This window comes from Scophthalmus maximus, chromosome 1, assembly GCF_022379125.1.
Source record: "Scophthalmus maximus strain ysfricsl-2021 chromosome 1, ASM2237912v1, whole genome shotgun sequence".
Lineage (NCBI taxonomy): Eukaryota > Metazoa > Chordata > Actinopteri > Pleuronectiformes > Scophthalmidae > Scophthalmus > Scophthalmus maximus.
Window position 1 is genome coordinate 4,598,790 of NC_061515.1, and position 23,611 is coordinate 4,622,400.

The window sequence follows — 23,611 nt, forward strand, 5'->3', positions numbered from 1 at the left end:
CCCTAGAACTTTTCATCTATTTTCATTCTTAGGTTATAAATACTTAGGGTTAAAAACTGATGACATCACCATCAGCCTGAACTGCAGGCTACGTTGTGTTTGATACTAGTTAGTAAATATTAGCATGCTAACACTCGATCATCACGAATGGGCCATTATCGAACCCATTTGAGTTACAGGAAGATTGTTTGGTGGGTGAATTTATATTCACGTATATTGCTGATTGCTTACCATTTTGAAGAGAATGGTTTGTCTTTTCATCTTCTGAATATGAACCTTTATTCTTATTTCATCTCGTTTCCTTCATTATGATCCTACAGGAGGTCAAACCTCACTATTGCAACACTTCCTACACACACAGACACACACACAGTGCAATGCAGTGGTGTATTAGCACATACTGTATTACATTAAAGGTGCAGACCTTTAACACGGAAACACATTTACACACAACCTAATCAACCAGCTCCTCTTTAAATTATTCAGAAACGCGGCTCGGCCCTATCCATATTCTCTGGCGAGAGGGAGGGAGAGGCCAGGATATATTTGGAACATCACACTTTTAAGAGCGTGAGCTTCGGCTCCCCTGGGTCATTTCCTGCTCGGGTCTTAATTGAGAGTGTTCTGGAAAAATCATTACTATATTAATGATTTAACACAAAGTAACTACCTGCTTTTTTTCCAGGAGGAAAGGGAGATTTGCTTCGAATCAATACCCATGCACGCTCATTATAAGGGGGGGTAAAGTTATAGTAATTAGGCAGACACCAATAACTTTTTAATGATCTTTGTTTTTAATTGCATATTATCGGGTTGCACAGTCTGTGTGTTTATACCCAAATATAAGATAATGGTGGGGGGGGGGGGGGGGGGGGTAGATTAAAGAGAGGAGGCACCTGCAAGGTTTCCTTGTTTCCTTTCTACCTTGGCCACAACAACAGCACTGTCTACATGGTGGAGGTAGACATGAATGTGGCCCCTACTGTCTTTTTTGTGCATCAGTTCTTCAGTAGCGGGCCGACACTGGCGCTGTGTGGTTTTTTTGAAATATTAATGAAAGAACGCCTCCCTCCCTGCTGTCCTCTAGGGCGAGGAAGTGAAAGGGCCGCGGGGGCTAAAGGGTGATTTGAGGGAGTGTCAGAGAACTCCAAACATTGATTTAATCATGGAGATTTTACAATCACACATTCCCTCAATGAATCACTTCCGTTTCACCTGACTGCCGGCGGTCCTCGGGTGCCAGGGAAAGGTACCACGCGCTGCAAAAGAAGAAAAAAGCAATAAAAATATGAATGAAAATGAGGTTAAATCCAGCAGCAGCGGATAGCCATCTGTTAGCTCTTAAAGGGGAAGTGGTCTCCTCAAAGCAGTGGAGGGGTGAGTATCTAAGGGGGAGGGTGGGAGGGAGCGGGGGGGTAAATGTGGTGATAGAAAGCACCCAGGAATGCCAGGCTGGCAACCAAGGACTGCTCTGAAGAAGTGAGCCAGCCAAGATTCTTCCCCCCCCCCCCTTCTACTTCTGCCTGATGCCTTCCCCCCACCCCTGCACCCGCCCTCCTCCCTCCCTCCCTCCCTTGGCCCGTTCTCTCTTGCCCGCTCCCCAAAAAGCTGCGGCAGATTGTCAATTCAATGACTCCCCTGTCAGGTGATTATCGAGGAGCTCTAATGTAATCTTCCCCTCACTCGTACCATATTTCAATTACGACCGCCATTGTGAACCAAGCTGCATATTCAATTCACCGATCGCCGCCGCCGCCGCCGCCGCCTCAACAATGTCAACTGTAAAAGAACGCCAGCTGAAGGCAATTACGCATGTTTTCAGAGCCAATTATGATCGCTCTCACGGCGACGGTTATGCCACGAGCAAGGGAGTGTTTCGGAAATTTTTAATTTAATGACAATATGCTCGCGGTAGGCCTCGACACTGCCGGGCCTGCCGTCTCGGCATCCACAGAGGGAGCCATTAAGGCAGATAGGAGAAGATTATGACCTCTCTCGAGGGCCACGCTGGGAGCGCGGGGAGGCTCTCAGCGGTGCAGCGTGGATGGCATCCACTCATCCTCTCTGCAGGATCACAGCTGGCAGGGCTGAGCCGCAGAGGAAGGGGCTGGTTAGCTCGTCTTCTTGTCTGGACTGTGCCTGCAGAGGGAGCATAAACTCACGGACTCCCGCAGCAGGCTGCAATCTGAGAGACGCTGTACGGGGAGATCAGAGTCCACTCCGCGGGACGTCTCCCTTGACGTTTGCTGTGACACCGTCGGGTCTAGAGGCTTTTGGAAAGTGGTTCTGAGCTTGTATTCAAAGCTTTTAAGACTTTTAAGTAATGGTCAAAACAAAAAAAGGTGATTTAGTAAAATAAAGTGTCTGGTTATTGACAAAATACACAAATGTATAAAATCCTTATTGATAAAGTTATTTTCATCCATTCATTCTCTCATTTATTTTTCATTTTTTTGTTAATCATATTGATTGTTAAATGCTGAAGATTGCTCTTAACAAAGCGGCTTCTTAAAATCCGCTTGTTTTATCCGACCAACAATCCAAAATCCAATGATCATTAGATTTGATATAAAATGATATAAAACACAAAAAGCGGAAAATTCTTGAAGTTACATGAAGCCAACTATTTTTTTGTAACACCTCTGATTAATAAATGCGTTCAATAGACTTTATATAAAATTTGATGGCGATCGATAATTCTGCAGATCAATAAATTCATTTTTCATGTTAATTGTTCAACAACCCCCCCAAAAAAAAATCACCAGCTAATGCTGTTCTTCACCCACGATCACACGATCGTCCGCAGCTGCAGACTCTGGATCACGTCAGATCTTTTATCCACCGTCTCCGCACCGAGGGGTCGGAAGCGACAGAGCAAAAATATTGTCCATAGTTTTTGGGGCAACAGATTTAAAGGCTCCATTGTTCAAACAGAATGCAGGTTGGATCTGAGCGTCCCTCCCTCCCTCCCTCCCCCCGCTGGGATGTTTGTATAAAACCCAGTCGGCTCTCAGGGGTAGAGGTTGACAGGAGAAGACATCACCCCGGTCCCTGGGAGATTGGCCAACACAACACATATATTAATGCATTAAATGTGTTGACTGTGTTCAGCCCAGGGATGTAGGAGGAGGAGGAAGAGGGAGAGGGAGAAAAAGGTTAGGGGGAAGAAGAAGAAGGAGAAAAAAAAACAGAAAAGCTGTTGTAATGTATGGTGTTGTCTTGTATAGCGTGTCTGGCTGCGCAGGGGCGGGGGCTCCGGAGGAGTGTCGGCCAGATTATAAGGCCTGTGGTGAGAGATGAGGGATGGCCGACTTGTAAACAAGTGACAAGCGTCCTGGATGACAATTCCTAATCCATCATAGTGCTGTCAGCGGTGACCGGCGAGGTGACGGACAGGGCCCAGGAGAGGAGACAGCTGCCGCGCGTCAATCCACATCATAATTTGAAAGAGCCTTTCCACATGAGCAGAAACACAAGAGAAAGGGGGGAAAAAGACGGAGGAGCTCATACGTCGCCACTATCTGCAGCCGCTGAGCACCGAGATGGTGGAGTGTCTCTCCTCCGCTTCAGATGGAAGGACCATGGTGTCGGCTAATTGTCTTTGGTGATGGGACTATAATCAGATTTAAAAAAAGAGTGCATCGTTGGAAATGTACACGAGGCATTTGGAAAATGCGATCAGCCCCAAACCACTTATGTGTGCATTCAGGCATGTTGCACATATTCTATAGCTGAAATAAATGTAACAGAATGACAGAATAACAGAAACCCAAATGGACCTATCTGGGATTTGGAGCTGTGTTGTCAGTAGAGCCTGACGGATATTATCTGTTGGCCGATAATATCAGTCCATATTAGCGTTTCTCAGACATATCGGTATCGGCCAACTGATTTGAGCCTTTAAAATGTGCATTTATGTTTTACATTTTTTTGTGAAATAAATGCTCGTTATAAGTTCTATGTACTTGGTCGTATTTGTTTTCTCAATTTATAGTTATTTATGATAAATTTCATGCTTTAACTAAAATCTCAAGCCCCACAATTACATCACTTTGTCACAAAGGTTTGTTAATGACATTTAAGGAATCATTGACCGATTAAAAAACATCTAAACTATATTCATATATCTGCCGATGTATCGGTATCACTTGTGTTCTGCCATGTGTTGGGTTCTCTGAAGAGTCATTTTCTAAAAGGGAAATCTCAAACATGTCATCAGCTCAAAAAGACATGTTAGTAAGTAGTCGTTATAAATTACGCTGGCACTTAAAGATCCCGTCAGGTGTACACACAACCTGAACCACGTACAGATATGAGATGCTCATTAACGCCGGGGGTACAGAGGCCGCTATGAGTATTAATCTTCCTCCTGGCTGTCGGCGGCCTGATTAAGTCGCCCATGTGGAGTCAAGGCCCCCATTCTCTTCTTGAAGACCTCGCTTCCCTGCCAAACCGGGATTTCCGATCAAAAACAACTTTGATGTGGACTGCGTCCGAGAGAGTGAAGTGAAAGGCAAGAGGGAGGGGGGGCAACACAATGGCCCCGACCCTTCCTCCTCCTGCATCTGCACAGATCACAACTCTCTAAATGGCCACATTGATGCCGCTGCCGCTGCCGCTTAGCTCCGAGCTCCGAGTCCTGACGCAGCCGACGCCGGCGAGGCCTGGGCACCTGCCAACAGACCAGGGACAAATTGACTGAGATCAAGCCAGCTCTTATTGCACTTAACCTCCTGCACTTACCAGCAAGCTCCGCTCACTGCGATGCATTGGCGTAGTGGAAAAGGAAGCCGCTGTTAAGTTGAAACAAGTTATGAAAACAAAAACCCAGACACAGGTCATCTTCATTTTTGTTCTTATTATTTTCAGTTCAAATCACGATTGTTCACCGATCGTTTCCCTCTGACGTTTTACCGCTCGTCTTCTCCCGCAGCGACATCCGGTCACGCTCCACGCGCGTGTTTTGTCCTTCGCTCTCGTGGGCTCAGTTCGCGGCGACGCACTTCTGAATGGATGCACAGTCAGAAGAGAGACCGCTCGCATTGTGCCACGGGCATTGTCCCTCCGAATGATGAGGGTGAAATTAAAAAAATCCTTCTTTTTATGATTGAAGGGGAAAGGATTATTTTCCCTTTGGGGGGGGGGGGGGGGGCTTCATCTCGCCAGGTGTGGTGTTAGAATAAAGAAAACATCACTTTCAATGTGGTGTGAGTTAGTGGCACTGTCAAGTTCCACCTGACACCTTCTGTTCGTACCTTTTCATTTGAACTCACTGATGTTACTCTGACGGAAGTAACATATAGCCCCCCCCCCCCCCCCCCGCCCGCCCGCCCGCCCGCCCCTTGGATGGTTTCTGTATCTTGCTTAAGGTCACCGCCAGACAAGAGTGGGGAGAATCCGGGAGCAAAAGGCAAAATGGTTTGTGTCGATTTAAGCAAGAGGGTAATGGGAGGAGGAGAGGGGGGGAGAAAAGAAAAATCAATAACAACATAAAATTGATTTAGCGCGTGTCATAAAACATAAGTAAGTGCTCCGGGATGGAGAAAACTGGAGTCTCAATTTAATCTGCGCAAAAGGCTGCACTGTACAGATGAAGTGATGTGAAGGGAGAGCGAGAGATAGGAAGAGGGGGGAAAGAAAGAGGGGAGAGAGTATGCGGGAGGAGGGAGGAGGGAGGACAGAGTGGCCCCCGAGATACAGCGAGAGAGGAAGACACAATAAAATCTGAAAGACAGACACTTAATTGTCATATTAAAGACTCTCTCCAGAGCTCGGCAGAGTGGAAGGTTAGCTCCCATTCATCATCTGGCTAACAGCCACTTGAACGGAATCACAATTAAAATCTGCTCAATACTGTCCCTGGGACCCTTTTTTTCTCTTTTGCGAGCATTAATTTTTTCCCATTGATCCTCCGCCGGCCATAAATCAGAAATGTTGCGGCGCATGCAACGGTTTATGGAGAGAAACGGGGATTATGGTGTTATGAAGCTAATGTAGCGGAACCGTCTCATTTACACACACACACACACACACACACACACACACACACACACACACACACACACACACACACACACACACACACAGCCTCCCTGGCCGTCGTACAGAGGGGGACAGAGTTATTACACTATTACGCGGCCCTATCGCAAACACAAACACACCGGCGGTGTTTAAAAAGCCACATGGAATCGGACGACGCGGTGGATTTACGGCATTTATGATCCATAATAGAGAACACGTTAGGAGGATTGGGTTTATTAGCAGCACTTTAAGCAGGTGGCGCTGCCGGGGATGTACACTAGAGGGGAAACTGCAGGGCCTAAAGGCTCATTTCACCCAAATAAAATTAGAAATAAAAAGTTTTTTTTTTACTTTTACTTCCCAGGTTTTGAGAAAGCCAAAACCATTTTGGCGAATGAAATTTCAATCTTAAGTCTCTCATACTTGAAAAATCTGGTCAGATGATTGCTCAGCCCCACGTGCACCAGTGGCAACGGTGCAGTCATCTCTTATTTTGGTATTCGAGTGAGGCGACCTTTCAAACTTCATTGACACACATATCTCATTGTTTTTCTTGTATGGAAATGTTTTTATTTGGACAAATAAAGAAATGCTTGACTGGTGTGTTTAGGGGAGGGTTTTTCAATGTCACAACAAACCCATATACAAGTTATTCACTTCGTCTCCAAAACAGCAGCAGGAAAAAACGTCCTTTTTTCAACTTTGTGACAACGCATCCTTCAGATAATTCAATGGATGTTTTAAGTTGTTTATTTAGAATTGCGCTGTGGGATTGTTATCAGAAAGTAATGGTAAAAGTAAGTTAACTTTTTTATCTTTTTTTTTATTTCACTGTGGTTATTTCTTAGAGCCGTTCAGCCATCATTTCTTCTTTTTTTTTTTTTTTTTCAATTGTCAAGAATACGACTTAACTTCGCCGTCCCTTTTTTTAACAAGACTCAAACAGCTTGAGTTTAACAGCTGAGGGACACGCGGCTGTTTCCTGATGGCTGTAGCGCGGGAGCCCGGCAGCTCAGTGATCCCAGTGATCCCAGCGCCGACTATCATAGCTCAATCTGGGGGGGGGGGGGGGGGGGGGGGGGGGGGAAGAGGCCCGGTGCCCGAGCATCAAATCATCATCACATAAAATGGTCCTGACACCAGCTAAAAAGGGAGATGGATCATGTGGCTTTGTGGTGCCAGAGAAGTTTGTCCCTTGATAGAGCCCTTAACTCAGAGCTAGTACACCTCCCCTCCTCCTCCCCATCACCACTAGACATTCGTATATAGAACACACACACACACACACACACACACACACACACACACACACACACACACACACACACACACACACACACACACACACACACACACACACACACACACACACACACACACACACACACACACACACACACACACACACACACACCACTCTCTCTCTCTCTCTCTCTCTTCAGGCTAAACAGCCTAACAAGGCCGAATCATAGCAAGCACCTCTTGGCTAAAGCATCCCACTTGGACAGGGCGTCGTGTGCGAGTGTGTGTGTGTGTGTGTGTGTGTGTGTGTGTGTGTGTGTGTGTGTGTGTGTGTGTTTGCATCTCCCGTTGTGTGTGGACGGGGGTAACTGTATTACAACTCTATCCCATAAGAATAGAGCCGATATAACACAAGCAGCAGGACGACCAACCTCCTCTGGAATTTCGATATGAAGATGAGAGGCGGTAAGTCTTTCTGACGGGCCCTCCTGCTTCCCGTGAGCACACGCACGACGTGATGAATGTGAGGAGAAAGAGCCGTGAGTGCCGCGGCCCTCGCAGTGTTTCCCATACATGGCTTTTTTTAGAGACAGAGGCGCACACTTACACCGCGCACGTCCTCGGATCTGAAACAACGCCATCAGGAAGCTTCTGGTGGTGTCAGCAGGGGCCGCAGACGGGTCACTCGGAGTATAGATGTGATACGACCAAATATGTAAACAGTGATTTTTACTGAGCACGTTCAAGACCAAAGTGATGGAGTTTAGTGAATATCAATAAGAACGTGACACTTGACACACCTTAGTTCGAAACCTTGAAAATAAACAGTGAAGCATAATAAATAATAACTCAAGCACAGCATTTAAGTAGGATTTTGACAGAGTCTTTTCACTTCATGTTACTACTTCTTCTACTCCCTTACTGTACATCCCCCTGTTGCTACTAGTTACTTTGTTTTTATTATTACAGGGTCAAGTGATATACCATGGACCACGGCATTTATTAATTGCCCTACTACACACAAAGTAGCACGAATACACAAACAATAATTTGTTGTATTGCTGCTTTGAATCTTTCTGGACAGGAATATATATATATATATATAAGGAATATACAGTATTCATGCCGAGCCAACAATGTCACTCATGCAGTTGGAGCTCCAACTTATCAGGTGCACTGTAACTGTAACAGCATCTATAACTATACTATTTACTAGCACAGCCGTGATATACTGCCGGGAAATTAAGAGAATCAATAGGATGCAATAATTAACAACACCTGTTTTATATGGCACATTTAATCTAAGAATATGTAATGGGAACACTTTTGAAAATAATGTGATATATTGCCTTATTTTGGTGCAAAGCTCTCAGTGGATCATGGGAAATATAGAAGCCAGCGTCCTGAAACCACTGTAGGTTATGAATTTGTCTAAGCCGCAAAAGGATGAGAGATGGTCGAGGTGCTTATGTAACTTGTGAACAGATAAGAGCTGTCAAATACTATTAATATGGTAATGAAAATAAATATCCTGGGTGTATGTTCATTGTGTAAGTTGTGTTGTTTCTCAACGTGAAACCACATTTCTTTCCTCTTCCAAAGCGTCTCTGATCAATATTTTCTCATTTCGTTTATTGAATAAAAAGGAACCCGCTTGAAGACATTTCTCACTTCACATCACGACTCCGTCACCAATTCCATAACCCGCATTTTGCGAGAAAAACCTCTGAAAACCCCAGTTGCGTCGCAGGTACAGCGCCGTTACACGATATTTCCATTATCGCGTTCACTTTGCACGATTGAACGATATAATGAGGAGGCTGAAGAACCCCTCGGGGTACCGTAGGACGCCCCTCGCCGTACAACAAGATAAACAAATCATCCGCTGTATTGTTATCTGAATAATGATATCCCCGTGAATAATGTAATTTGAGTGACAGTACATGGCTACTCGATAAGAAAGACTGGGGGATTTACAGTATCTGCGGCGATAAACATGATAGTGGTGAGAATAAACGCAGTCCGAAGCACAACGCTGTATTTCAATCTTTAGCAAAGATCTTTACGGCGCGGCCGGGGCCTCCGCCGCCAGCTGCCAGGGACGCGGCCGCGTCGCCGAGATAAATTCTCATGACAGTCGGCGAAACGCTTCCATAACCAGTGACACGGGATGATTTCCTGCTTCTGACAAGCCCCAGTATTGAGTATGATAACACTTACTTTGTCTTCATCCTTGGCTGGAGTATAATATCAATCGGTTTGATGATCCAGCAAACCGAGGCGAGCGCTCGTGTATCAATCTTCATACACCGCTGCCTAGTGTCTAACAAAGAGCCCAGAATGGGATCATTCAATCACTCGGCGGGCCGCGCCGCGCTCGGCACACTTGGCCTTCTCCACAGCTCAAGTGTTCTCCGCTCCCTGTCAAGCATCGCTCCGATTTTTCATTTTCCTCCTTCTCTTTCGGCCCGTCTGGTTCACCCACGTGTGAGGGATAGAGACACGGACTGCAGATGATCACATCATCGCGCGCCTGCCGCGACTAAATGTGACACGGCGAAATAGAATATGGAGAAGAAAAAATTGTGTATTTCTACCCCGTTCTCACCTCCCAAGTTTATGAAACCTTTACCATGACCTCCTCACCGTACGTCGGCTCCTACCACCAATAAATCATCTCTGCTTTACCTTTCAACCTTTCACCACTGCAGATGTGTGCTCCTATTTACTGAATATGAAAACTAATACAGAAATCCTACTAAATCTTCATGCTCTAATATTTGATATCAGATATCTATTTTTAGGATACAACCGTAACCTGAAGTGTGAATCATGCTGCGACACACCTGCACTTTATTTCATGTAACTCAGTTGAATTATTTCTATTTTATTCTAGTTTTTGTGTGTTTTTGTATGTTTACACCATAGAAAAGTATTTTAATTTCGTTGTATGCACTGACAATGACAATAAAGTCAATTCTGATTCCGATTCTGAAGTGTATTGATGATATTGAGTTAGCTTAGCTTAGGACAACAACTGGAAGAAGCGTGTCTGGCTCCGTCCAAAGCTCAAAAACTTCAAATATTATAATCGGTCGTCGATGTGAGGACGTCGCTATGAGAGTCGTATGAAAGACGCACATTTTATCCACCTCTGTTTTTCGAGATATTGACGAACAATATATATATAATGTTAATTATGAAAGTTTAGAGGTAATGTCGGTTTGGTCACCTTCAGACAGACCCAGGCTAGCTTTCAACACTCAAGCTAAGCTAACTAGCTAACGGTAGCTAATAGCTATAAGTATCACTTCCTATTCACCGTACAGATGTGAGGGTGGTATCAATCTACTCGTATATGTAGATGTATATATGAAATGTGAAACTGTTCCTTTAAAGAGCTGCAAAGTGCAATTGTATGGTTCTACTGTTAGCATTTACTTCAGTTTTCTGTTAGGTATATTAGGCTTTGCACAGTCATGCAATCCACTATAACATTATTTAAAAAAATGTCTTACAGATCTTATGAATTCATTCAGTAGTTGTGTGGTAATTTACACTACAGTGCAATTTACAGTCAACTGTCTATTTTCCTATGTTCAATGAAATCCAGTCATGATTCCTCGACATTTTTACAACCCAATGCTTTGGATACATACATATTTCAGAAACTCGACACAAACTAACCAAGTTTTAAAACACTTCTTTGGTTTCACTGAATTAATTCTACATTACACAGGCTTCATTTCCACGTAATATAACCAGCCTTCAGTAGCTCACACTGCTCAAACACTGTGTATGAACAGATAGATATGTGCAAATACACCAGCAACCTCATGTCACTCGTTACTCGTGTATATTAACAAAAGTCACCATCTTGGTCTGCGCAGCCTGTTCACGCCGACAGTCTCTGTTGAATGTGGCTCTGCAGCCGCTCGGTGCACCGCCGAGACAACGGTGAGGTGGTGTGTGCTCTCCCGGTGAAATATTGCTCAATCAATGGACGCTCAACAATCAACTTTTTATCTGTCAGTTTTGATATATCCGATCATGGCTTTGGGTTGTTTTGCGATGTCTAATGTTCTGTGAAGATGGGCTTTTCATATTCTTTATTGTTCTCCTCTCTCTCTCTCTCTCTCTCGGTTTTTTTGCCCCCATCGACAAAAAAATGTGCTCACACTTTTGCGAAATAAAACCTCAGAGGGGAAAGTGGGAGGGGGGGAATGTGTGTGTGTGTGTGTGTGTGTGAAGGAAACAATGAAATTTAACCCGTTTAAAACTGTATCATTTTCTGACCATACCTCAGGGCGCTGGGTGTTTATCGGCGGGACTGGAGAAGCAGAGATCACCGGACTGGTAATTGTTTCCTCTAAATCTGCTGAGCTCTGAGGAACGCCGAGTGCAGTTTTTCATCAGACAGAGAATGAGAGGGTAAAAGGACAATACTAAGAAAAGCAAAAATGCTTTAGTCCATCATGTTGGCTTTTATCACTTCATCTAACAGGAGAGTCAGGCCACGGTAGCCCCTCCACACAACACAATTATAAAACACCAGCTCTCGCCACGAGGACAAAGGTCGACGCCGGGCTCCCCACTGCCACCGAAACGCAGACGTGCGTTTTTCTTTAAATAAAGCTACCGGGAGAGAAAGAGAAACAACAGATTGCATATGTATTTTTTTTAAATGTGGGAGAAACAGAGGGAGAACTGAGGTGTTCAGAAAAAGCACCGCGGCTCTAAGTTGATTTGACACATTCCTATTGAGTCAAAGCGCAGCAATGGGCCTGATATCTCATTTAGCCGTAAAGTGATGTGCTCTGCGCACAGCCACGGGAAAGAAACAGAGAAAAAAGACATCAGAAAGGCAAAGTACTGCCACACTCCGCTCGGACCAATTTGTCTCCATCACTCTATTCATATAAACACTGAATGATTTCGCTAAAACTGTGCAGAAAATCTTGTGGGGATTTTTTTTATTTTATTTTCATTATTCGTGCGAGTACGTTAGAGGCGTCGATTCCGCCCGTGCGTTTGGCTTTGAAAGTCCTCAGATTTAGTGCGGCGGTATTGGCTCATTTTTCATATCCATTGTTGGCTTGTCAGCGTGTCATAGCCGTTCCACGGAGCTGTTAGATCAGTCCAAATGTATAAATCATCCAGGATCTGACACACTCATTTAATTTGGGGCGCCCCGGTGCGGCAGCGGGGCCTATTAATGAAAAATCCCTGCCCTGGTTGCTGAGTGGGAACGTTCAGCCGTTTTTTTTTTTGGCTTTACTTTATTTTATTTTTATTAACATGGATATTCGGTATGATTTCCCTCAGCCTCCTGTTGGCTGCCGACCGGGCACTTTGTCATTTATCATCATATGTTGAGGGTTGGTCCGTTGAGTTCTTTCAGTCAAAACCCCCTTATGAAATTCACTTTGCGTATTAAGAAAAGAAAAAAAAAAAAAGGGGGGGGGGGGCGCAAGGTGGGCCCAACCTCTCTCGCGCTCCTCGGTGCAGCGCGGGCTCCAACCCCGGAGCCTGTGTTATTGTTTTCCATCTGTGAAATAAAGTAACAGGTACTTAATGTACCAAAAACAATTTGTACAGCAGTTCTTTTCCCCCATTGAAGGCGCGCACGGCTCGCTGAGGGCTTCCCTTATCTCAGCGAGGCTAATCCATTTTCACACTGCGCTCCGGCGCTCTCATTTTACAGCTGAGGAGCTCTCCGGCTCCACGCTGGGCCTGAAATGGGACCCCAGCCACTGTGGCCCCTTGGAGTTTGCGTAGGTAAGTGTGCAGAACAAATGCTGAAAAGTCTTTAAAAAGTTAAAAGGGACTAGTTTGGCTTTTTTTCTCTTCCCCCTCCTCCTCCTCCTCCCTCCCCCCGGGTCCCACCTGATCACCTCCATTTTTTTTCTTCCCCTGCATTTCACAGTGTGAGCAGCTCCGCCCGAGTGCTGTCACAGGAGAGTGTTCCAGACTGGAGGGGGTGTACAGAAAGTCAAAAACGGTGTATGTTTGTGAGCGTTTTTTACTCTGAAGCCGCCGCTCACAGTGCTGAGTGTGATGCGTTAGAGAATACGACTGATGCAAAGCCACTGTTAAAAAAATGTATTAATGCCACATGTGCAATCTGCGGTACGAGCTCAACGGGAGCAAGTGGGATAATTGCGGTTTGAAGTGATAAAACCTGATGGATTTTGTGTTTTGATTAAGACGTTAATGAGTAAAATGACTCCCAAAATGAAATGATATGCAGGGTCAGATCATTCTCCATGAACAGATTCCGTATGGTGTGTAAGCAATATGTAACACTGAACAAGTTAAAGTGCAAAATTGGCAAGAAAATATTTTTCCCATATTAACAATATGCACTTGTTTCCCTGAAAGTCAAAGAGTACACATCACACCCGACTGTGGCACCACACAAAAGCTGGCAGTTCTGTTGGTTGATAATGATATCGGGGTCCCACAGCGTCCACATGAATTACCGTCTAATGGGGGGCCCCGTCTGTTGGTCTGGTACCATCATGGGTGCTTGACTCCGGTGCAGGTTGGACGTCCTTCCTTGAGGCATCTCTGTTTGAGACACGCGGCCAAGATCATCGTGCGAAGGGAGAGTCAATCTGAAGGAAATGATAAATGATAAATCTGGCTGTCAGGACCAGCTTGATTTGAGGATACGGACAAAAGAATAAGTACAATGATTAAAATCACATTCACAGCAGTCACACACTCTTTGTGTACTTGGTTGTTTTTCATCTTCACTCTTTTTTTTCCTTTTGCTGTAATGATCCTGACAACATCCCAACACCTGCTCACATATCACTGGAAAAAACACCTTTGATATACTTTACAAGCCCCGTGCTCCCGACCCTCCGCCATCCCATCATGCCAAGTCGTTTGAGGCATCTGTGGCCTCTCTGGCCCGGCCTCTGCAAGCCCCATCAACCCCCCGCCGTGGCCCCCGGAGCAGCGCATGCCCACTTGGCGGGGCCAGCCGGGAGGGCAGTCGGGCCAGGTTCTCCCAGGACTCCCAAGCGTCCGGAGCAGCTGGAAGTCCCATCTTCCCATCGCCGCTTCTCAGCGAAAACAATCAAAACACAGAGAAATCTATAATAAATCTGTCTCAGCCTCTATCTGGGAAACGGAGGGAAGGGGGTTCAGTCTCGGGGAAATCGCTATCCGAAAGCCGATGACAACGAATATTTCTGTAGCAGATTGAAGGAGGCCAGATCAATCGTTTAGCGACGGCGGGGTTGCAAGTTTGAATCTCCGAAGCAGCCACGTCGTCCTCCCGTCAGCAGCTACTACTGTCAAGGTTCCTGAAGATGCCTCACGATGACACCACGGCGACCAGGGTTGACAGCAACAGCACGATGACTTAAGGGGACGCCCGCTGTCGTTCACGGGGCCTCGGCCCTGCAAAAGGCCAAGCGGAGGTCACGTGACTACCCCTGGGTTGTACATTTGCAGTCGTGCATAAGTGAAGTGCGCGAGTCCGCCGACGTGATTCACAGTTCAAACTTACTTAGCCTCATTGAGTTAACCCCTCTAACCTAAACAACTGTAATGGAGAGCATGAAAAATCCCCCTCTCGCTCTTTCTCTCTCTTCTCGCAGCAGCCCCCCCCCCCCCCCCCCCCCCCCCCCCCCCAAACACACTCACAGACACACACACACACACACACACACACACTCTTTAGTCTGACCACCCCGAGCTAATGCAGTCGACTCAGAAGGTCATCTGTAGTTCAGCGCGAGGTTAGAGATAAAGGAACACGTCTTCTCTTTCGGTGCGTTCGCCTTTTTCTCGTCTGCAGGGCCGAAGAGGTGAAACCCACGTAGGACGGAGGGAGAAGTTCAGGTCGTCACGATCTTCTCTCGGGGGTGAATTTGCTTAACTTTTCTTTTTTTTGTTAATTCAGGGAAATGCAGAGCTTTTGTGAGAATTACCCAGTTGCCCCCAATTCGCGCTGTATGACTCCTATAAGTGAAATCAGATAACACGATTTTACCCAAAATAGAAAAGAAGGCGTCCCTCTTGGTGGGCCCGAGTGTTTACGTTAGGACGAGCTGGATTCTCTCACTAAACCCACTTAACGCGGGAGTGATTTGAAGTTTCGCCCGTGCAACTGATGCCGAGCTGGGGGCCGAGCTGGACTGCGTCCGAAATGGGCCCCGGAGCTGCCGGGGGGGGAAAGAGATTCATAATCGCGGGCGAGATGACAGGTGGATCAAATTTCGAAACTTTTTTTCCCGTCCGAGCAGCGACAGGGGCGATCAGTCAGCGGGCGAAGACGGTGTTTTCTTAACCTCAGAGTTGCATTAGGGTTGACATCCTGCCGCGGCGGAACCGGGTGACACATCGACGTGGAGGGAAATATAACAGGCGGGAAGCTTCAAGACTCGAGGGCTCGGCGGAGAGAGAGGGGGAAAAAATTACAAGCAAGAGGGGTTGGGGGGGGGGGTTATGGGCAACAGTCAAACAAAGCGACCACCTTTACGGTCTGTCTGTGAATATGTCGACTTCGCCGCCGCCGAAACAGCGTTGGAGAAGTTTGATGCGTGAGGATAAAAGTGCAACAAAACAAAAGAAGGATAAGAAGAAGCCACAAAGTGAAAATTGAATGGCGCCACTATCAACCATTTTGGTATAAAGAGTCATTTCCCATCCGCAAAAAAAAACCAAACAGCCCCTCTAATTTATCGATTAATACGCGGCACCAGCACCGAATGGACACCCTACAGCAATTTTTTCAATTTAGAACTTGAATGGTGATGCACGGAGACAAAACTGCTCTCACGTCGCTTAAGTACAGAATTCCACGTTCAGTCACTTTGTCACAAATCACCGCAAGGCTTCCCTCCCAATCCGTCATTTTCGGGATTACCGGGAGTTTGCGCGGCCGGCGCCGCCGAGGGCTCGCCAGCCTGTCACCTGCTCAGTGGGGGTAATAATTGGTATGAAATAGCGTTATGGACAGCGGTATGGTATAAGTGCCCCCGATTGACTAGAGAATCCACTCGGAGGATTCCTGTTTTACACTCTTGCTTTGCCTCACCTCTCTCTCTCTTCCTCCCCCCCCCTTTTTTTTCTGTCTTTCTTTTTAGTGCGATGGCTTTGTTGTCGCGGAGGCCTGACGATCTTGCTGACACCGCTGTCGGAAAATGAAATGAATTTTTTTTTCCTTTCCCTGGATCGACTCCGTTTGCGTGGTGCGACTCCATCAGAACACGCCAGTCTCATCCTCAGCTCCGACTAGCCAAGCGGAGAGTCAGACAGAGACAGCCGAGGAGGCGGGACATATACAGACGGGGGGATCGGGATGAATACGGAGGCTGTAATCGGCACATCAGTGAGATATGAAAGAGATTCCCTTTCTTTGATATTTGAACTCTTCCTATTCATGTCACTCGAGGTGTTTGACTCAGAACGGGAAGAGGCGAGGGTGGGGATGGGAAGCCGGGGGCCGGGGAGCGGGCGGTCACGCTGCATACAGCGGGTGCACTGCGCGCTATGTACAGAGCAAACGGGCGTAGGAATCTGTACTAGTGCGGCATGTGCACAGCCAATCGCACACGACACGACACGACACGCGTCTGACAGTGAACAAGAGGGAATTCGTTTCGCTCTGAGACAAAGACGGGGAGGAGGCGGCGAGGAGTGCCACTGGCATGTGGCGGAACACAAATCTGACGAGGTGAAATGGCATGTTGCTTGTCATGGATGTCTTTCGATGTTAGACGCCAGGCACAAGTCGAGGAAAATAGTAGCAACATGAGAAAAAAAACAACCACTCGCTCTTGCTCCGAAACAAACGAGTCAGGGCTGCAACTTTTGATTATTTTCATAATCGATTAATCTGTCTATTATTTTCTCGATGAAACGATCAGCTGTTTGGTCCATAGAATGTCATGAAATATCGATCGTGTTTCCCAAAACTCTGTCCACACACCAAAGATATTCAGTTAACTGTCAATGAGGGGCAAAGAAACCAGAAAATATTCACATTTAAGAAGCTGAAACCACAGAATTTTTGACCTGTTTTTTTCATAAAAACTACTTGAACCGATTAATTGATTATTTAAAATAGTTGGCGATTAATTCAGTAGTCGATTACTCATCGATTAGCTGTTGCAGCGTATAAAACGAATAAATACAGACAAAGGACCAACAGCTATATTCTGAATTTGTCAAATTGATGCTGCATTGTGGGAGTAAAAAAAACCAAAAAGCATCTTCCTCTCAGGTCGCCGAGTCGTTCTTTGTGCCTTAATCCAGCAGCTGGTATTAGTCGTCCGAGAGGCAGCGGCAGCGGCCGCGATGCTGCGAGCGTCACATATTCTTTTCTGTGGCTTATCAGTCGAAAAGGCCAGAGGAGCTGTCCGGTCTCATTCTCTCACTGGAGAGCACATGTCAGGACCTATTTGCCACCGGTTACTTTGAGAGTGACATCGGTGATGACCCCCCTTGACCCCTGGCTGACGGAGAAATGCTCCTGCGATAGTTTTTCCATTACGGAGGCGAGCGAGCAGCACGGACGCCAGACGGATATGTTGAAATTGGAAAATAGGAAAACTGGAAAAAGGCATTTGGACCTGTGTTTGACCTATCATGTTCCAGCAGCGGGTTTTATGAAATGAGTATTTGACCCATAAACAAAGCCTTTGTCATGTTCCCTCCTTTCTTTTTTCTTCAGTCCACTGAAGGCTATTACAGAAGACAACTCAGTGGTCATTACACCAACACACTGAGCCTCGGCTCGTCTCATTTTGTCCTCCCTTTTTCTTTTTTTTCCCCGTCGACGATGACTTGTGCCTGCTTTTCCGTGTGACAATGTTTGAATCGACCTTGAACGTATCTGTAGGGTTTCGAATTAAGGGGACAAATTGTTGTGGCCGAGCTTCTGACATGCCTCTCAACAGGTTGGATACCGGCGCTTCATATGGATCTGAGCGACAGCTACGTCGCCGGCGATGAAGAGCTCTCTGCTCGCCCCTGCAGTTCTCCAACACGGAAGATAGCTGAATTTCTGAACTTGATATAGGCCTGATGTAGGCTACTGCACTTGCATTTGCAAGTATTATGGCATTATATGTTGTTGCATATATGCTGTGTCATATGCATATACATTTATACAATTTTTTGACTTTATTTTGATTGCAGTTGCAATTAAAATTATTAACAAGATATATAGCGTGTTATAAAGAGTTGATATTGAGCTTCAAATGTGCTATTGGGAAGGCTTTGATTTGATTTTTGCGAGAGCCAGGCCAGCTGCTCGCAGTCTTTATGCTAAGCTAATCAGCTGCTGGCTTAAACCCAAATTTACCTTCATGTTTAAAGCTACAGTGTGTAATATTTAGGGGAGAAGTTATTTACAGAAATTGAATATATTGTCCATAACTGTGTGTTCATATATGTATAATCACCTGCAACAAAGAACCAAAATAAAGTAACCGGCAATGGAATTAGCGGTGCACCACCATAAAGTGTCCCCTGTCGGGTGCTCAGCTGGTTGCGGTTTGCAGCTTTACCATCAGATGCCGCCAGAAAATTACAAAAATTACAAACTGTTTGTTACTACTTGTAACTGCTGTTAGCTTTAATGTACAGATTTGACAATGCAATTGATCCACTCATGAGACTCATCTCAACAAAGTCAATAGATCTTTAAGATATTAGCGTTCCTCCAACGACCAAATGCCACTTTGTAACATCAACATATATCAACTTGCTAACCAGTACAATCTGGGTTGTCATTCTCTGACAAAACGTTGTATTTCTAACATTTTACACATTTCTGTCTCAGGAATCTGAAGCACAAAATGCTCCGTTCCAGTACTGTACAGATCACATGACACACAGCAGCTCATCCATCAGATGCCAATTTGCAGTATAGTCTTTGACACTTGTAAACCTATTATATGAATGTCATTAACAGCATCCGTGCTGCTGCCGTGTGTGATTGACAAATTACCTGCTGTAAATCCCCCGAACGTGGAAGCAAACTGTGTGGGGAAGACGTGCTTTTAGAGCGCTGATTTATGTAATATGACAGGGATGCGTTGATAGAGGTATTTCTGCCTTATCACCCATTATGTTTCCCTGTATAGCTCATAAAGACACATGTCACCATGTGAAAGCTCTGCAGGTCAGTCTGAAGAGATGCGGGGAATCGTGCTCGCTACTCGGCCTCCACCGCTGGACCTTGCCTCCCTGATAAATCACATTTATGAAAGCTGCAATTACCTGATTACCTCGCCGCTCTGGCTCCCACTCGCTCGCAGGATTCATCACGGCCCTGTAATTTCATTCAAATTGCCCATGAACCTCATTGTGACCCCGTTGAGTGTAAGTAATGTCCTCTGCGGTCAGCACAGTGGTACGTGAAAATAATAAGCTGTTTCTGAAAATGAACATCGGGAGGGGAAAAGAGCAAGACAGACAGATATTAGCGGTATGAACATGCTAAGATGTGACATCCCCAATCGCTCAGAACCCAGCGGAGGACATGGAAAGTGTAGTTTAGTTGCTGGCGTATGCTGAGATTGAGCTGAGATTGTGACATGAGCCCCCTGGACCATCTTCACCACGAGCCCCACAGGAAGCTAACAGCAGATTATTATTATTATCCTTTACCTCCCTTCCTCCTGGCAAACTGACCTCCTCAGACCTCCCAATACACAAGCTCCTGTATCCTCAGACCAGCCACAAACCTAAAGATTGACAAAAACACACTAACCGCTGGGCCGGTGCGGGGCCCTCCTGCCGTCAGACCATCTCTCGCTCGGCATGGAGGCAGCACTTCTGATTCTGCCCTCACGCGCTGAACCAAACGGCGCGATGGAATTTTGTAAAGTGCTCGAGTCTTGCGCTGCACTCCGAAGGTGATCAACTCGGAGAACAACTGCTAAGTTTTCCCATCTCCAGGAGGTGCCTCGCAACGTGAAAGTGGGAGCAGGCATGGAGTGGATTTCCTCACGCATTCATAAATTCATTAGTCTAAACTTTTCAGTGTATCAGTTACATTAGGGCTCATTAACTTCTTTTTTCCTGCTTTATATTAGCTAATTAGCTCAGGGGTGGCCACAAATTAATTACCATCTTCTACACCCTCATGCAATTGCATTGTGTTTATTTAGTCTCTCCTATTAACTTTTAATCTTTTCCTACTCGTAAAAACAGGCAATTAGCATTTTTTGATAAACAAAAATGATGCAAGCGCAGGGATAATCAGCGGCTCTGCATGTCGCCTTTGTAAAATTACCCCGTCAGCTAATTTGACCCTCGAACCATCCTCAGTCCAGACTGGGCTCTTTGGTCCGTTAGATTAGCTGGTGCACAGTAGTAGAACAGCATGTCACAATACTGTGACCTGTGTTTTCCTTCCCCCCCCCACTTTTCTTTTCTCCAGCAATTCTCTTCCTGCAAGTTGTGTAGGTTTTTTTTTTTTTTTGTGCACGTGTCACATGATAGATGCCAACCACTCGTTTTTTTTAGAAAATGTTGACATCCTGTCTTTTCCTTTTGTGGTGTTATGACAGCGGAACATTCTGCACAAGTCTGACGCCGCAGAAGTCTTCAATTTCCCTCAGCGTATTTCAATGAACCAACACAATGGCTGCTTCATTAGCCCATTGATTCATTAATGTAGCCATCATTCTTCCTCATATTCACAGAGCACAAACACTGATGATACAAAAGGTAACAGTAATGATAACTCCAGCCACGGTCGAATTCCTGTTAAGGCACCGGGCGGCTATCCGCTTTGATAAAGAGGGCCATTTATACGCTGTCTCCCTGCACAGGGTCATCCCTCTCCATATTCTGTGTATTGACCCGGGTTGTTCCTTTTATTACAAGCAGGTTTTTTATTGAAGGATGATTACATTGAATGATGTCAAGCGAGGGGAGAAAAGATCGACCAGAATAATGACGTTCCGGAGAGGGAGAAGGCGGTGGGGGTGGGCAGAGGGGGTCGATGGCTGCACTTGCCCTGTCTTTCTGCGCGGCCTCACAAATTGAGTCGCATCCTCGCTCATCCATTATTTAAGGCCGATCGGACTCTCTTGGCAACTATGGATTTGATAATCATTCCCATGTCCATATTAAATATGTGACATAAATATCACAGTAGGGGCTTGTCGATACGAGAGCAGCAGTGTGAAACTGGGGAGTAAAAGAGGAACTAATACATGGACGTGAGGCGGAGGGGAGATGAAAGGTTTGTCCAGGTGTTTCAGTGCGTCGGAGACAAGGAGCTGTTACATGTCGGACCAGGAAATGCTCCTAAACACCTGCACGTGTTGAAATAACCTCTAATAAGCATTATTGCAAACATTAAGTCTGATGTGCAGCTTCTTGTGCAACGTCTTTTTGCATGCTAGCAGTTTAGTTTATTCCCAAACACCCATGCTAATGAATTTTAGCATGCTAAACTGAAATGGTTTTCTTCTTTTTAAAGGTGCTCTATATAGGTTCTCCCAGCCACCAAATACGTTTTCTTTCTGGGAGTAGGCGGCTAGTGATAGTCGCCTACACGGACCTTCAGTCGGTATTGTGTTTACAAAAGACGAGAAATGAGCTGAGCAGCTCTGAGCGCCAATGTTGCCTGGTTGGGCAGTTTTCTGCACAATTTGGTGGTATTGGGTTGCATTGTGGAGAGGGAAATGGGCACGGGTTTTTAATTATATTAAAAATGACAATATATTCAGAAAAATGTACTAAACGGAAACAATTTTCTCCACATCCGAGATGAGTTACCATTACTATCCCCGCCCACCCACCCTGCAGTGATTGTTGACCTCAACGTCAACCTCAGAGCGTCTGTGTTGAACATGTTGCTGGTCAGATTTTGGTCGTGAGATACGTAGCCTAGCTCACCGACTGTGTGATCTCCGAGATGCCAAAGTGGGGAAAACACAAGAGAACCTACCGCAAAAGAATGAGCAAAGGACCCCGACCTAAGAACATAAGGTAATGCGTCCTACAGACGAGTCCGATGTTAGTTAGTTAGTTAGGCCTTTGTATTCCTTTCGGAACATAGGCCCTTGAGGAATCGCTTCCTCCCTCGCCTGTCTTGGGCCATCTTCTCCAGCTGTTGCCAGGTCAGCCCTTCCTTCTTGACGTCTTGCTCTGTGCCTCTTCTCCAGGAGTTCTTAGGGCGACCTCTCCCCCGTTTGCCCTGTGGGTTCCATGTCGGTGCCTGTTTGGTTATTGCTGTGTTGTTTCTTCTCAGTGTGTGACCTATCCAGATCCACTTTCTCCTTTGACTCTGTATTTCTATTGGTTCCTGGTCGGTGCGTTCCCACACGGTGATGTTGTTGATTGTGTTTGGCCAGAAGATCCCCAGGATGCGTCTTAGGCAGTGGTTCACCAATGTCTGGAGTTTGCTTATGATGGTAGTGGTGTTCTTCCATGTTTCGGATCCGTACAGGAGTACGGATTTGACGTTGGAGTTGTAGATTTCACGATTTCAAGATTTTGAGTCCAATGTGCATTGCAAATTTTGCAATACTGACATCGGGGCCGATTAAAAAAAGACTTGACGGATCGAAGCATGTCATTGAAATTCAGTTACAAAAAGACATCAGCCGCCTTATAAACAAGTGTGTGGAGGATATTCACATTCCCCTTTATTTATTCAAATGGAGTGCAACACTCGGTCCGGACGGTGGCGGCAATGCACCTTAAAAACTAAATATTGATCAAATATTTGGGGTGTATTTTTGGGTGCTTTGGTGTATTTTGAACAGTTTTTTTTTGTTGTTGAGCTGGAAACATCAGCTGTGTCTGGCGACACTGCTTAGCGCTACAGTCGCATGCTATTGGAAAGAGGTGAGACGTGCCAGCTGGCCTTGGCTAATTGGCGTAAAGTGAAAGCAATAGAAGCAAAAAAAACGAAGCATTAACATTGACGCTGTTTTCCGCTGCTGGAGACGGTTTGGTGCAAGTCAAGGAAGGAAAAAGATGCACATGTAGCCCCAGTGAGGATTACAAATGGAATCTGAAGATTTTCTACTTGAGATTGTTGTTACCAAAACACACGTTGTTCTATAGCATTTGGCAGCATGAGCGGCAAAGAATAAATGTATTCGTATGAAAATGTGTCTGTGTGGGGGCGAAGGAGCGGTGCGCAAGGGGGAAAAAAAGAGGGTGTCGGGTTGTAAGTCACCACATAAATAAGGTGGAGAGAGGGCTGATAACAAGAACCAGCATCTGCCAGGCAGGCAGGCAGTATGTCTCCTCTCTCCACGGCGGACTCTTCGTCTCCTGTGATTTTCTCCAGCTGCTGGCCATGAATACTGGCCTATGCACTCTAGATTAAAGCACAACACATGTTTCTCTGCAG

The 23,611-nt window shown here is 45.8% G+C and overlaps 1 long non-coding RNA gene across 4 annotated transcripts in view; it reads right to left on the minus strand.

Annotated features, from left to right (window-relative positions):
* Positions 1-846: 846 nt before the first annotated feature.
* LOC118311189 overlaps positions 847-23,611 on the minus strand; it is a 102,376-nt gene continuing 79,611 nt past the window's right edge. For 2 of the 4 annotated variants that reach the window (XR_004793926.2, XR_004793927.2), the window contains exons 4-5: positions 13,746-13,880; positions 848-1,259 (exon numbers count right to left, since the gene is read on the minus strand). This is a non-coding gene — a long non-coding RNA (uncharacterized LOC118311189). Of the gene's footprint in view, positions 1,260-13,745; positions 13,881-23,611 lie in introns of all 4 variants that reach the window. The other 2 variants (XR_004793928.2, XR_004793929.2) reach the window with 2 other exon arrangements.